This window comes from Aotus nancymaae, unplaced genomic scaffold (genome assembly GCF_030222135.1).
Source record: "Aotus nancymaae isolate 86718 unplaced genomic scaffold, 86718_ANA_hifiasm-v0.15.2.pri h1tg000029l, whole genome shotgun sequence".
Classification (NCBI taxonomy): domain Eukaryota; kingdom Metazoa; phylum Chordata; class Mammalia; order Primates; family Aotidae; genus Aotus; species Aotus nancymaae.
The window spans coordinates 18,026,397-18,039,089 of NW_026988442.1; the positions used below are offsets into that span (position 1 = coordinate 18,026,397).

General features: G+C 49.3%; 1 protein-coding gene across 5 annotated transcripts in view; it reads left to right on the forward strand.

The window, feature by feature from the left end:
- Window positions 1–11,243: 11,243 nt before the first annotated feature.
- The window catches only part of BPI (bactericidal permeability increasing protein), a 39,499-nt gene continuing 38,049 nt past the window's right edge, over window positions 11,244–12,693 (forward strand). For all 5 annotated transcript variants that reach the window (XM_064382429.1, XM_064382430.1, XM_021665758.2 and 2 more), the window contains exon 1: window positions 11,244–11,320. The gene's annotated coding sequence lies outside the window, so the exon portion shown is untranslated. The remainder of the gene's footprint in view (window positions 11,321–12,693) is intronic.

The following is a 12,693-nucleotide window of genomic DNA, read 5'->3' on the forward strand; positions in this document are numbered from 1 at the left end:
GTGGGGCTGCTGTAGAGCATATGACCGTCTTCACGTTACAGTGTTTCTGTTTTCTGTTTCTTTTTCTTTTTCTTTTTTGAGACAGAGTCTCACTCTGTCACCCAGGCTGGAGTGCAGTGGTGCCATCTCAGCTCACTGCAGCCTCCGCCTCCCAGGTTCATGCAATTCTGCTGCCTCAGCCTCCCTAGTAGCTGGGATTACAGGCACCTGCCACCACACCTGGCTGATTTTTTTGTATTTTTAGTAGAGACAGAGTTTTACCATGTTGGCCAGGCTGGTCTCAAACTCCTGACCTCAGGTTATCTACCCACCTAATCTCATTTTGTTTAAACTTTCATTAAGGAATCTTGTCATAAAGTTGCTCTCCTATATTTTATTATTAGATTGTAAAGTTTGACCACTTATATTTAAATCCTTAATCCATCTGGAATGGATTAAGGATCCACTGGGATGAGATAAGGAATCATTTTTATTTTCTTCTGTATAAATAGTGAGTTATTCTGGAACCATTTCCTGGGAAGACCACCCTTTTCTCCTGGATTTACAGTGCAGGCTGTGTTGCTTGTCACCTTTTCATATACGCATGAGAAAAAAATGTTAAGAAAAAATCCAAGCGAAATAGAATGGCAGGCAACACTTTGTCCCAGCAAGTCCGCGTCTACCTGTTTATCCTAAAGAAATAACCGTAAATGCAAAAAACATTAATCTCAAAGGTGTGGTTTATAAAAGCCAAAATCAGAAAGCAATCTAACTGCATAGGCAACAAAAGGAATTGTTTAAATTTTTGTACATCTATACAATGGAACATTATGCAGTAATCTAAAAAGATATGGTAGATTTTAAGGTGGTGACATGGAAAGAGAAATTGAAAAGCACAGACTATGGGCCCACATAGAGATACAGTATAACCCTCACTATGTAATCTAGAGGTATGTTCTTATATGAATCACAAACAGGGAGGATATATACCAATGATTTGTCTGTATTGTCTGACTTTAAAAAAAATGTATCTTCTTCGCATCCCAGTATATTATATGAATTTTTATAGTGCTATCAGGCAATCATAAACAAAACATAGTTCACTTTCTCATGTTAAAAAAAAAGATGTTGTATACGCTTAGTATCATACCATAGGACCCAGCAACCCATTCCTAGGCATTTTCTTAAGAACCTAAGAAAATTCATGTTCACACGAAAGCCGGTATGTGAATGTTCATCATAGCTCCATTCACCCAAAACTGGAGGCAACCCAGATATCCTTCAGCCAGTGCATGGATAAACCAGCTGGGGTCCATCCACACAACGAAATATTACTCAGCAACAAAAAGAAACAGTATTGATGCAGGCGACGCCATAGATAAACCCCAGAGCACTGTGCTAAGTGAAAGAAGCCAGACCCAAAAGACGACGTGCACTATAATTCCATTTATACGACATTCTGGAAAAGGCACATTTATAGGAAAACAAAACATCAGGGGTTGCCAGGGGTGGGGATGGTGGGAGAGATTTACTATAAACGGGCACGGGGACGTCTCAGGGGTGAAGGAACTGCTCTGTATCTTGACTATGGTGATGATTACACGACTATGGGTTTATCAAAACTCATAAACTTATACACTAGAAGGGGTAAATTTTACAATATGTAAATCACACCTCAATAAAGAATCTCAAGCTATAAAAGCTGTCGCAGGTAATACCTTTGTAAATTAAAATAAACCAACAATGTGAAAGCTAAAGAAAAATATGTGTTATATAAGAACATTTAATGATATGGGAAAACATTCACAGTATTGTCCAATGAATATCCATGTTGCACAACGCTGTAATACACAAGTCTATGTACACAAAGCCACACATACATGCACACACCGGTAGGAAAAAAGAAACGCTGGAGAAACGCCACAAATGGTGTCCACAAGTGTCTCTGAATGGAGTAGTCACTGCTGGTCTTTATTTTCTTCTGCTCCCTGGGTTTACTGTTTTCCCACGACGTTTCCCACGATGTTTTCCCGCTGGAGTCCACGGCTGGCTCAGGGAAGCTGGGAGGAGGTGGCCACTCCACAGCTGGGAAAACCGCAGCCTCCAGATGAACCCTGGGCCCCGTCCTGTCTATGTTTAGTTTTCCTCCCTAGGCAGACAAGGCAGGAGACTGGAAGAAGGGAGCAGAAATTCAGACTCAGAAGCCTGCTCCAGAGGCCACAAGGCAGCCTGGCCCTCTCTGAACCAGTGGCTCGCACTTACCGGCCCCACCTTTCCACCTGGGCTCCTGTGGATGAGTGGAAGGCCAAGAGAGCGCCCTCTGGTGCCCATCAGATCGACTCCCAATTAATCACTCAACTGTGTGACCCTGGGCCAATTACTCATCCTCTCTGTGCCTTGGGTCCTCCTCTGAAGACGGGGATAAAGGCAGTGCTTGCCTCGTGGGGATGCTGGGTGTGTATACACGCATATACACATGTGCAAAGAGCTTAGAGCCACGCCTGGCACCATTTCCACGCTCAGTCAGTGTTTAGGAGGATTGTTGTAAAAACCCAGCAGACTGACATGTAAGCCTACGGTCCCATCTCAGGGCATGTGTGTGCCACAGGACTGTAGTCCTGACAGCCCAATAATAATGTTAAAATCACTCAAGGACTTCACCTGCGTTTCTGAGCGTCCTGAAGGAAACAGGCGCAGTCTACAGAACTGCTTCTTAGCGCTCCCCTCTGTTCAACTGTCCACTTCCTCAGCACAGTCGCTGTCATGTCTTTGTAGGTCCTCCTTCTCCAGACTTCCTTCATTCAGCCAACAAGCACTTAGTGAGCACCTGCTAAGTGCCAGCTGCTGTTCTAGGCTCTTAGAATAAATCAGAAAACAAAACAGATGAAAAATGCCCATTGTCCACATGTAGATTCCAGAGGTCTCCCCAGAGCAAAGCCAGGGGACCCTTGATCTTCCTCTGCCCTGCCCCTTTCTGCATTCTGCACCCAGAACCCAAGAAAACCCTGCAGCCCTTCCTGGGAGGGCGGGGGAGAGGAAAGGTCTGAGTTGGCCAAGCCAGGCTCTCCAGCAGGCAGGGCTCCAGCAGAGGCTGGGCACCTTGGGCCATCAGCGACTGTGTCCCATTACCCGTGGAAAGCACCAGCAAATGGTAGGAGTTCAGCAAGGGTGGCTTCGTTGTACAGTGCTTGTCTTGTGCCCAGTTGGATTGGCAGCAGCTTCTGGGCACAGAGCCCGGTGATTGTCCACTCCTCAGGGAGCTTGCAGCACAGGGCAAGACGCACAATAGGCTCTTGGTGGCCAGCAGGGCCCTCTGGGGTACCCTATGGGTGAATCTCTAGCTAAGTCCATGGAAGGCCCACGTCAGAATCCAGTAATGTGCTGGGGAGGCCAGCTGCGGTGGACTTGGAAGTGGTGTTCACCAGCCCAGCCAGGGTTCCTCTTAAAAGTCACAGTGCTCAAAGCCAGGTCAGTGCCTCACCCCTTCTTATGCCCTCGCCTGGCTCGTCTCCCATCCATTAGTACTCAAGGTACGTCTGTGAGTCCCATGGGACAGGTAGTGGGTGCAATGGGAGGAGATGAGGGTGTGGACTTGTCCTCATATCTACCTCTTACTACCTGTGAAGCATCAGCAACCATCCTGACCCTCTGTGTCTTCATCTGTAAAATGCAAATATCAGTCTCTTTCTTGGTGGAAAGGATTAAATGAGATGTTGCATATGGAGGCATTTGAGGGTTTTGTAAATGCTCATTCTCCCTTTTCCCTCAGGAAGAAAGCCTCCACCTTCAGACTATCAGCACCTGGGAACACACCCCAGGACACTGCCTTCTGTGGCTCTTACCACCTGTGGTCACCTCAGTTACTCAAGCCACACATGCATGTTCGTGTATCCCTCACATATACACAGAAACTCATGGGCATTACATCAACCAGGGTTCCTAGCTGCAAGCTACAGAAAGCAACAGTGACCGATTCAAGCAGAAAAAGAATTTCTCAAAAGGGTATTATTTGACTTACGGAATCACAGGGGATTCTCCAGCTCTCTACCTGGAAGGCAGAATGAACCTCATTAAAATTAGCTGAGAAGCACACTTAGCATTGTGCCTTGCACAAAGTAAGTGCTCAGTAAATGTTATCCAATAATAATGAAAGCACGTCTTATGGTGTGACACTTCTGCCCAAAATCTTTTCATAGATCCAATTGTCTACCATGGAAATCCTGGCCTCTGGGCTGTGGATACTCGTGATGGGGGAGGTGGTGCAGGCTCTGAATTCTTTCACGGGTCTGCAAACCCACAGAGCCATGAAGCATTGTCTGTAAGCCAGCACACATCCACCACCCCCTGCCTGCTTCTCTGCTCTCCTGGTTCCTTCTCCCTCCTCTAGGAATTCAGCATTGCTACTCTGATTGGCTGGACTTGGGGACATCGATTGAGCCTTGTTTTCTAGTGGGCAGGAGGCTCTGTGGCTTAAAGGCCACTGGCCCGGCTGCCAATGAATCAGTACTTTGTTTCCCCAGGTAGAGTGGTGGGGGGAGGGGGCAGGGAACTGGCAGGACAAGTTTGGGGCATTCTGTCCCAAGGTCCCTCTAGCCAAACATGATTAAATGTCATTCCACATGCCCCTGGCCCTCCTTGTCAGATGGCTGTAAACTGGGACTAAAAAACGCAAATGTGTTTAGAAGAGTTGCTAAATTTGCAGCGGCTTTTTCTCAATCAATGGTTTGCAAATCTAACTACTAGCGTGGGAGGACCTTTATACTTGAAAAACCTGGAGGGTCACGTGCCACCCAGAGCAAGACCAAAGCGTGCCTCTCAGTGCCTTTGCTTAAACGGTTCCCTCCACACGGCCTGCCCTTCCCCTATGCTCATCCTAGCGCATCACAGATGCCAGCTCAGAGGGGCAGTTCCTGCTGGCTGCACTGGTGTCCCACTTGGACTGTGCCACCAGCCTCCTCACACCCTCTAGCCTTCAGTGCTCCCTGCCTGACCCCACCCATACATGTAGCAGGCAGAGGGACAGGTCCACAAGTGCACATCTGGTCACCTTGCCTGCACTGAGCCCTGCCCTGCAGCCAGTTACCTGGGTTTTCCACCAGGCATCTATTTAGCTTAGTCACCTTCCTCCTGGACAGTGGCCGTTTGACGGTGACAGACCTACGCCCAGGTTTCCGGGAATCAGGAAGCTGAAGCAACAGAGAAAGCAGGTTGGGCCTTGCTTCCTTCCCCTTCCACAGGAGACTCCCGCCTGCCTGACAGAGGAGGTGTGAGACCTGCCGCCTCCTGGCCTGTGAGATGTCCCTCAAGGCTGGCACGATGGCTCACGCCTGTAATCTCAGCACTTTGGGAGGCCAAGGCAGGCGGATCACCTGAGGTCGGGAGTTTGAGACCAGCCTGACCAATATGATAAAACCCCATCTCTACCAAAAAGAAAAATAACACACACAAAAAAATACAAAAATTAGCCATGTGTAGTGGTGGGTGCCTGTGATCCGAGCTACTCAGGAGGCTGAGGTGGGAGAATCACTTGAACCCAAGAGGTGGACACTGCACTCCAGCCTGGGCAACAGAGGAAGATCCTGTCTCAAAAAAAAAAAAAAAAAAAAAATGCCCCTTTTTTCCTGAGTATATTCAGTCACCTGAGCCGCTGAGAGGCTCCCCCATGGCTCCAGTCAGTGGGAGGAACTGGAAGTCTCAGGAGAGAAGGAAAAGGGAACCCCAACCTTTGCAAACGATTACTCAGTGCCAGAACGGCTGCTAAGTACCTTGCACACATTTGATTACACTGACTCCTCCGGCGAGCCCTATATGCTGGCGTTAAAATCCCACTTTACAGATGAAGAAACTGAGATGGCGGAGGTAACCACCCTCTCATCCCACTCCCAGACATTTCTTCTGGGAGTGGGATCCAACTGAGCCACACAATCGGCATTTATCCCCGCGACAAAGAGTAGTAACTGCCCCCTTGGCCCAGGCCTGGCATGCCAAGGGCTGTACATTTTGTGTGGAATAAACATAAGATACCATGGGAGGGAGGGAGGGAGGTCAAGGAAGGCTTCCTGGAGAACGCGGTACTGCATACCAGGTGGAGAGAAATGCATCCTCAAAGGTGTGGAGGTGTGGCAAAGCTTTACGTGTTCAAGGTTATCTGTCTAAGTTAGTATTTCTTGAGAGGCGCTTCCCAACCCTGTCGCTTCCCTCTACTCAAGATCAAGGCACAGGGTTTACTTGTAGAAATCTGCACAGTCACATAGTTCTGGGTGGTTGTACTTCAAAGTGGCGGTGCGAGAACCCATGGGGTGGGATGTGGCGGGCCCAGTGAGCCTGTGAAGGAAGTGGGCGTTGTCCCTTGGCGACGTGAAGCAGAGGGGGATGGTGCTGCTGTGGGCTTCGGAGAGATCTCTTTGGCAGGTGTAGGTGAACAGCTTGGAGCCTGACCATCTGAGATAAGACGGGAGCGGCCCTTGGGAGGCCAGGCAGCAGGAATCAAGGTCTGGATTTCAAAGTGGTCAAGAGAATAAAAAGGAGAGAGAAAGAGAGAAGGAGGGCTTGAGGAGGGCTCCCTGGGTTCCGGCTTTATGGAGGAGGTGACGGGGGGCTGGGTTTGGAGAGCAGGTGGAACCAAGTGAGCAGGGCAGCCCTTGCACCCAGGCAGGTCAGGGCCCCTGCAGGCCCGTACCTCAGGATGCCCACAACATCGAGTCCCTTCCTCAGACCCTTTTAGGTCCCACTGGCACCTAGAACAGCCAGGGATGGCAGTGCCATCGGTGTGGGCACTCCAGACCCAGGGTCAGGCCCCAGTCTGCCATCTCATTCCTCATCTATTCCCTGTGGGGCACTTTCCAGCCCTGCACCCTGAGGATGGGTCTGCCAGGTGCACTGAGAGCTCTGGGACTCATCCTGTGAGGCGTCCTGGGGCCCTGGGGCCAAGTCCCAGTTTCAGGAGGGTGCCTGGAAAGCTGATCATACCTGCTGGCCAGCGCAGTGTGACTTTGGGGGGGTCATGTGGAAATGAGCTGCCAGAATGGCCCGACATGCTGATGTAGGGTGACTCCAAAATATTGCCCAGGGCTCTGGCTTCCCTAAGGACAGCGGTGGCTGCAGCCACACTTCCTGCCTGTTGGTACATAGACACTGCCCTGAGATCCCTGGGTGCCTTCCTGCTACCCTGGCCACTGCAGATGGGGCGACCCAGGTGAGGTCCTTGGGGAGGCCACCCTGGCACTCACTGGCCGGTGACTCCCACCTGCCGGCCCCTCCTCATGTATTACACCTCCACCTTAATCACACGGTCAACGTCAGTATCCGCAGCAACAGGACCATTTGATGTCGCATGATCTGATGCACTGAGAAGAACGCAGCGTTGCTTCTGTGATTTACCTGCTCAAAGGGCACGACCTGAATCCAGTCCCGGGGAAACAACAGACAAACCCAAACTGATAGACATTCTGCAAAGTAGCAAACCAGGCTCCAAAATGTTAAGTCATGAAAACACTGAGAAACTGTTCCAGCTTAAGAGAGACCAAGAGGGCTGGACGCAGTGGCTCACGCCTGTAATCCCAGCACTTTGGGAGGCTGAGGCGGGCGGATCACCTGAGGTCGGGAGTTCGAGACCAGCCTGACCAACATGAAGAAACCCGTCTCTACTAAAAATACAAAATTAGCCATGCGTGGTGGTGCATGCCTGTAATGCCATCTACTCAGGAGGTTGAGGCAGGAGAATCGTTTGAACCTGGGAGGTGGAGGTTGCAGTGAGCCGAGATCACGCCATTGTACCATTGCACTCCAGCCTGGGTGACAAGAGCGAAAGTCCATCTCAAAAAAAAAAAAGAAAGAAAGAAAGAAAAGAGACCAAGAGATGTGAGCAGGAACTGCAACCCGCAACAGGAGGTCCTGGATTGAACCCGAGATCCATTCACATCCTCATGGGTACCATTGGTGAAATGGGAATGGGGTCTGTGGATTAGCTGGTAATACTGTATTAATGTTTGTGCTGTGATTATGCAGGAAAGCGTCCTTGTTTTCAGGAAATACAAACTAAAATATTATGTGTCTACTTACACCCAAATAATTCTGAAAAAATATTTACATACATACATCTATACACATATGTATTCATGTATAGATATGTCTGTAAAGATAAGTTTAGCAAAATATTACTAACTTGGACAATCCGAGTGAAGTTTATGTAGAAATTTTTGTACTATTTTTGAAACTGTTCTGTAAGTTCTGTATTATTTCAAAATAAAAAATTGAAAGCAATTTTAGAGTCTTAACAACCACAATTTATAATAGACATGACTGCCATAAATGAGCATCTAGTATGAACTGTACTGCATTAGCTCATTTAATCTAACATTAGCGACACAAGGCAGATGTTATTTATTCCGTTTTACAGAAAAGGAAAGAGTCTCAGAGTGGTTACTGACTTTCCCGAGGTCACACAGCTTGAAAGCAACAGAGGCAGGAATTGAACCCAGGTCCAACAGGCTTAAGAACCCGTGCGCTCAACCTCTGAGAGATGGAGAAATGGGCAAGTAAACGGATGACAGTTACACAGGGTGGCAATTGTGGAGGCAGACTCTGAAGGGAGCCCAGAGAACCTGGAAGGCTCCATGTAGGAGGTGATATTTGAACTGGGCCTTGAAGCATGTATAGGAGTTTTCCAGTTGTAGAAAGAAAGTCTCCAGGTAGAAGAAATGGCATAGCCAAGGGCACAGAAGCTTGAAAGGACAGTGTAAGGCCGATTGCCTCGCCGGTAGCTCAGACGCACACCCCCCTGCCTTTTTTCCGAAAGCTCGGACATGCTCTAGTTGTTCCCTTTTCCCTTTCTCGCATAGCCTGGCTTTCCCTTAAAGAACCCAGTATGCAAGCAGGGTCTTGTGATTTTAGCCAATAGCAGCCGAGTCTTTCTAGCCAATAGCAGCCAATTCTTTCTAGCCAATAGCAGCCAAATAATTCTAACCAATAGCAGCCAAGTCCTGTATGCAAACAAAGGCTTGTAACCTTACCCAATAGTAGTCCTGCTCTCCCACAACCAATCGAGCTCCTTCACTCCCTATAAAACCCCACGTCTGAGAGGAGTCCGTGCGACTTCTCCGGCCCCTCCTGTTGGGCCGCAGAACCTCGCCCGGGAGGTTGAATAAATTCCTTCATATTGGATCTTCTTGTGTTGGCCTCAGTTTCTTCTCTTTAAGTTCGGCAAGAACGAACCTCACAGATAGGTCCCGGTCCCTATTTTTGGTGTTTTTCTGGGCCTCACCAACCTGTGGGTAGAAACGTGGTCACATTAAGGATCAATGGCTTTTTGTCATTGCCTACAGAATACCCCTCATGCTTCTCCAGGAGTCTGCAATCCACAGTCACCTTCATCACATAACACGACAGGAGGTGCCCGCTCTCCTCATTTTGAGGACTTCGACATCCCTTTGCCACTTTTCTGCTTGTGTGGCCTTAGGCAAGTTACCTAACTTCTCTGAGCCTCAATTTTCTGATCTGTGAAATGGAGCCAATGATATCTACTTGCAGGGTTAGATAAGGATTAAAAGAGAATGTCAGCCAAGGGCGTGGCTTGGTTTCTGACATGGATTAAGTCCTTCAAAGATAGTGGCTGCTCTTACGAATGAGAGAGGAGCAAAGACTAGTCCAGGTTCACACAGCCAAGCAGAGGCAAAACCAGGGCTCCACCCAGACCCTGGTCTCCACTAACCTCTCTCTAACTCCAGCCTGCTGATGTTCCCAGCTCGTGCTCTCCCCAGCACAGGGCAGAGCTGGACCTGGAGCAGCTCTCGACCAGCCCAAGTTCTCTCGGGGCTCAGCCTGCTGGGGCTTGGCTGGGCAAACGCGTATTTCCTAATGTGCCCGAGGGGAAATAGCCCCAAGTGTCAGAGGCCGTTGGACATTTGGCAACAGCCAACTGCCCATGTTGCTTTTCCTCCCATGATCCTCCCTCCAGCTGGAGGAGGCCAGGCCTGTGTGAGCCAACGTTGTGTCACAGGGGAAGCTCTCCAGTTTCCTGAGCAAAAGAAGCCAGAGAGGCACCCCCCACCCACACCCCTAGAGAGCGCTCAGTCTTGTTTTCCTTTCCCTCAGCCTTCAGCTCGTCCCAGACACTGCCCTCTGCGCAGGGCTCAGGCCTTCAGTCTGAGAAGCCACCCTCCTTCCATCAGCCCCCAGGCACCCAGGCAGACGCCTCCCCCTGGAAGCCTTGGGGGTTTGCCAGGCCAGACTGAGCTTGTCCTTCGTCTCCAAGCACTTATGGTCTGGAACTATGCTCTGACTCTTCTTTCAATGCATTCACTATTGAGTATATCTTGTTTCCCACTCTGGAACTGCTGATAATAATAATATTAGTATTGATAATAGTGAGGAAGATCAGCCCCCACCCTGCGTCCCTTGGAGGCTTGTATCCTTCTGACCAGATTACTCAAAGGGGCCCTTTTATGAGACATGAAGCTGGGAAGGAGACAGTGTTTTTTAGCATAACAAAGCGGGAAAGACACCCTCTCAAGAGTTTATGCCATAATACAAAATGTACAACATGTCTGATTGTCTTTTTTTTTTTTTGAGACAGAGTTTCACTCTGTCACCGAGGCTAGAGTGCAGATCACGGCTCACTGAAACCTCCACTATCCAGGCTCAAGTGATCCTCCCACCTTAACCTCCCAAGCAGCTGGGACTACAGGTGTGGGCCACCATGCCAGCTAATTTTTGTATTTTTTGTAGAGACAGGGTTTTGACGTGTTACCCAGGCTGATCTCAAACTCCTGGACTCAAGCGATCTGCCCACTTCAGGTTCCCACTGTGCTGGCCTGATTGTCTTTTCTATATTGTACCTTGAGGCCGGATCTCCAGGAGAGCCTGCTCCTCTCCTCCCCTTCCCCGTCCAGCATCTACCATGAGCCCCTCCTTCACCTGCATCCCCCACTCAGGATCAAAGAATGGCTGGTAGCATAGTCTGGAAGCTGGACACATGGAGGAAGGGGGACCCTGGTGGGTGAGGGAGGGAAAGGACTGGAGAATCAGCACTGCAGGGAGGGAGAGCTTTACGGGGCCTCAGGTGGCAGCGGGGGTGACTTCACGTTAAACCTGAGCATCTGGATCTAATGAAAGAACCGAAGGACCCGTGCCTGAGGAGGGAGTGTGGGGACAAGGAAACAGGTTCAGCAGCAAGCTCACATTCACACAGCAAGGAAGTGGCAGAGCTGGGATCTGGTCCCAGGTTTGTCAGGTTCCAAACCACGCCCTTAACAGCCTTGCTGCGCTGTTGGGCTCTCAGAAGGTCAGGAGTGACTGCTTCTCCTGGCAGCCCCTGGCAGAGTGGAAGGCTCACGGAGGCCAGGTAAGCCACAGATTCCTCTGTGTTTTCACCTATCCAGTCCAAACCCAGAGGCCAGAGGGCCGAGAGCTCAGTTTGAGGTGACCCTGTGTGTTTTCCTGGGGGCTCTAGGGCTCCCTGGCCAGCTAGTGATGAAGGTTGACTTGTGATTATTTACTGAGCATCTTCTCTGTGCGAATCGATTCACCCTCAGGATAACCCGACCACCCGTGATGAGCACTGTTTCCTCATCTTTAAATGAGGAACCCAAATTTTGGAAAGGTGGAGGAACCTGGCCAGGCTCACAGAGCAGGGTAGCATGGCTGGGACGATAAACCCAGGCCTGACTGGCTCTAAATCCGATTCACTTTCTTCTGGAAAAAGTCAACAGCCTAAGGACAGAGAGCAGGAAAATAGACAGACAGAACCAGCCCTTGAACTGACCAGCTCTTGATCCATCCCCATCTGTGAATTTCTACTGAGAATAATACATTTTCCCTATGACTTAAACTGTGTCAAATTGAAATAGCAGGAGAGAGTTCTGGGGGATGACAGGATTCTTCTATATCCTGACTGTGGTCCTGGTTACACACAGCTATACATGTATCAAAATTGCTAGAACTAAAAGAAACTCTAGGAAGCAAATACGGCATGATGCTGAGGTTTTATAAACCTAGGTGGTCTATTCTTGTCTATAGGTTTGAAATATTTTATAATGATTTTAGGAAAAAGAAAAAACAAAAAGCAGGAGGAGGAGGAAGAGGAAAGGATATTTGGGGAAGCATCTGTTTAGATGGGATGGCTGGAGCTGCTGCAGCCACCTTGCAACTATGAAAGAAGCCAGTGTGAGGGCAAATCTGAGACACAGGGATGGGAGAGCAGAGAGAGAGAGAGGTGATCATGTAGATGTCTGTCAGTTGCTGAATCAATCAGAAGCTCAAACCTGTCCTCCCTCTGGACTTCCTCTCTGCAATAATAGATTTGTTTATTGTTGAAGCAATGTGAGTTAGTAGTTTCTGATACTTGGGTTGAAGACACTGTCACTGATACAGGATGGAGGGTCAGATCTGGAGCAGAGGGCAGCTCCATGGTCACCAGCAGTGCCGAATAGGAAGCTGTGGAAAGTCACTGATGGGCTCATCTAGATTTGGCTGGGCATGAGACATCCGGCAGGCCATGAGACATCCGGCAGGCCAGTGGGGTTGCTTGTTTAGAAACCTGCCGGCTGGGTTTGTTTTTTTTTTTTGGGTGGGGGTAGTTGGGGAATAAGGTCTTGCTATATCACCCAGCCTGGAGTGCAGTGGCACGATCTCAACTTACTGCAACCTCTGCCTCCTCGGTTCAAGCGATCCTCGTGCCTTGGCCTTCTGAGTAGCTGGGATTACAGGTGCCCACCA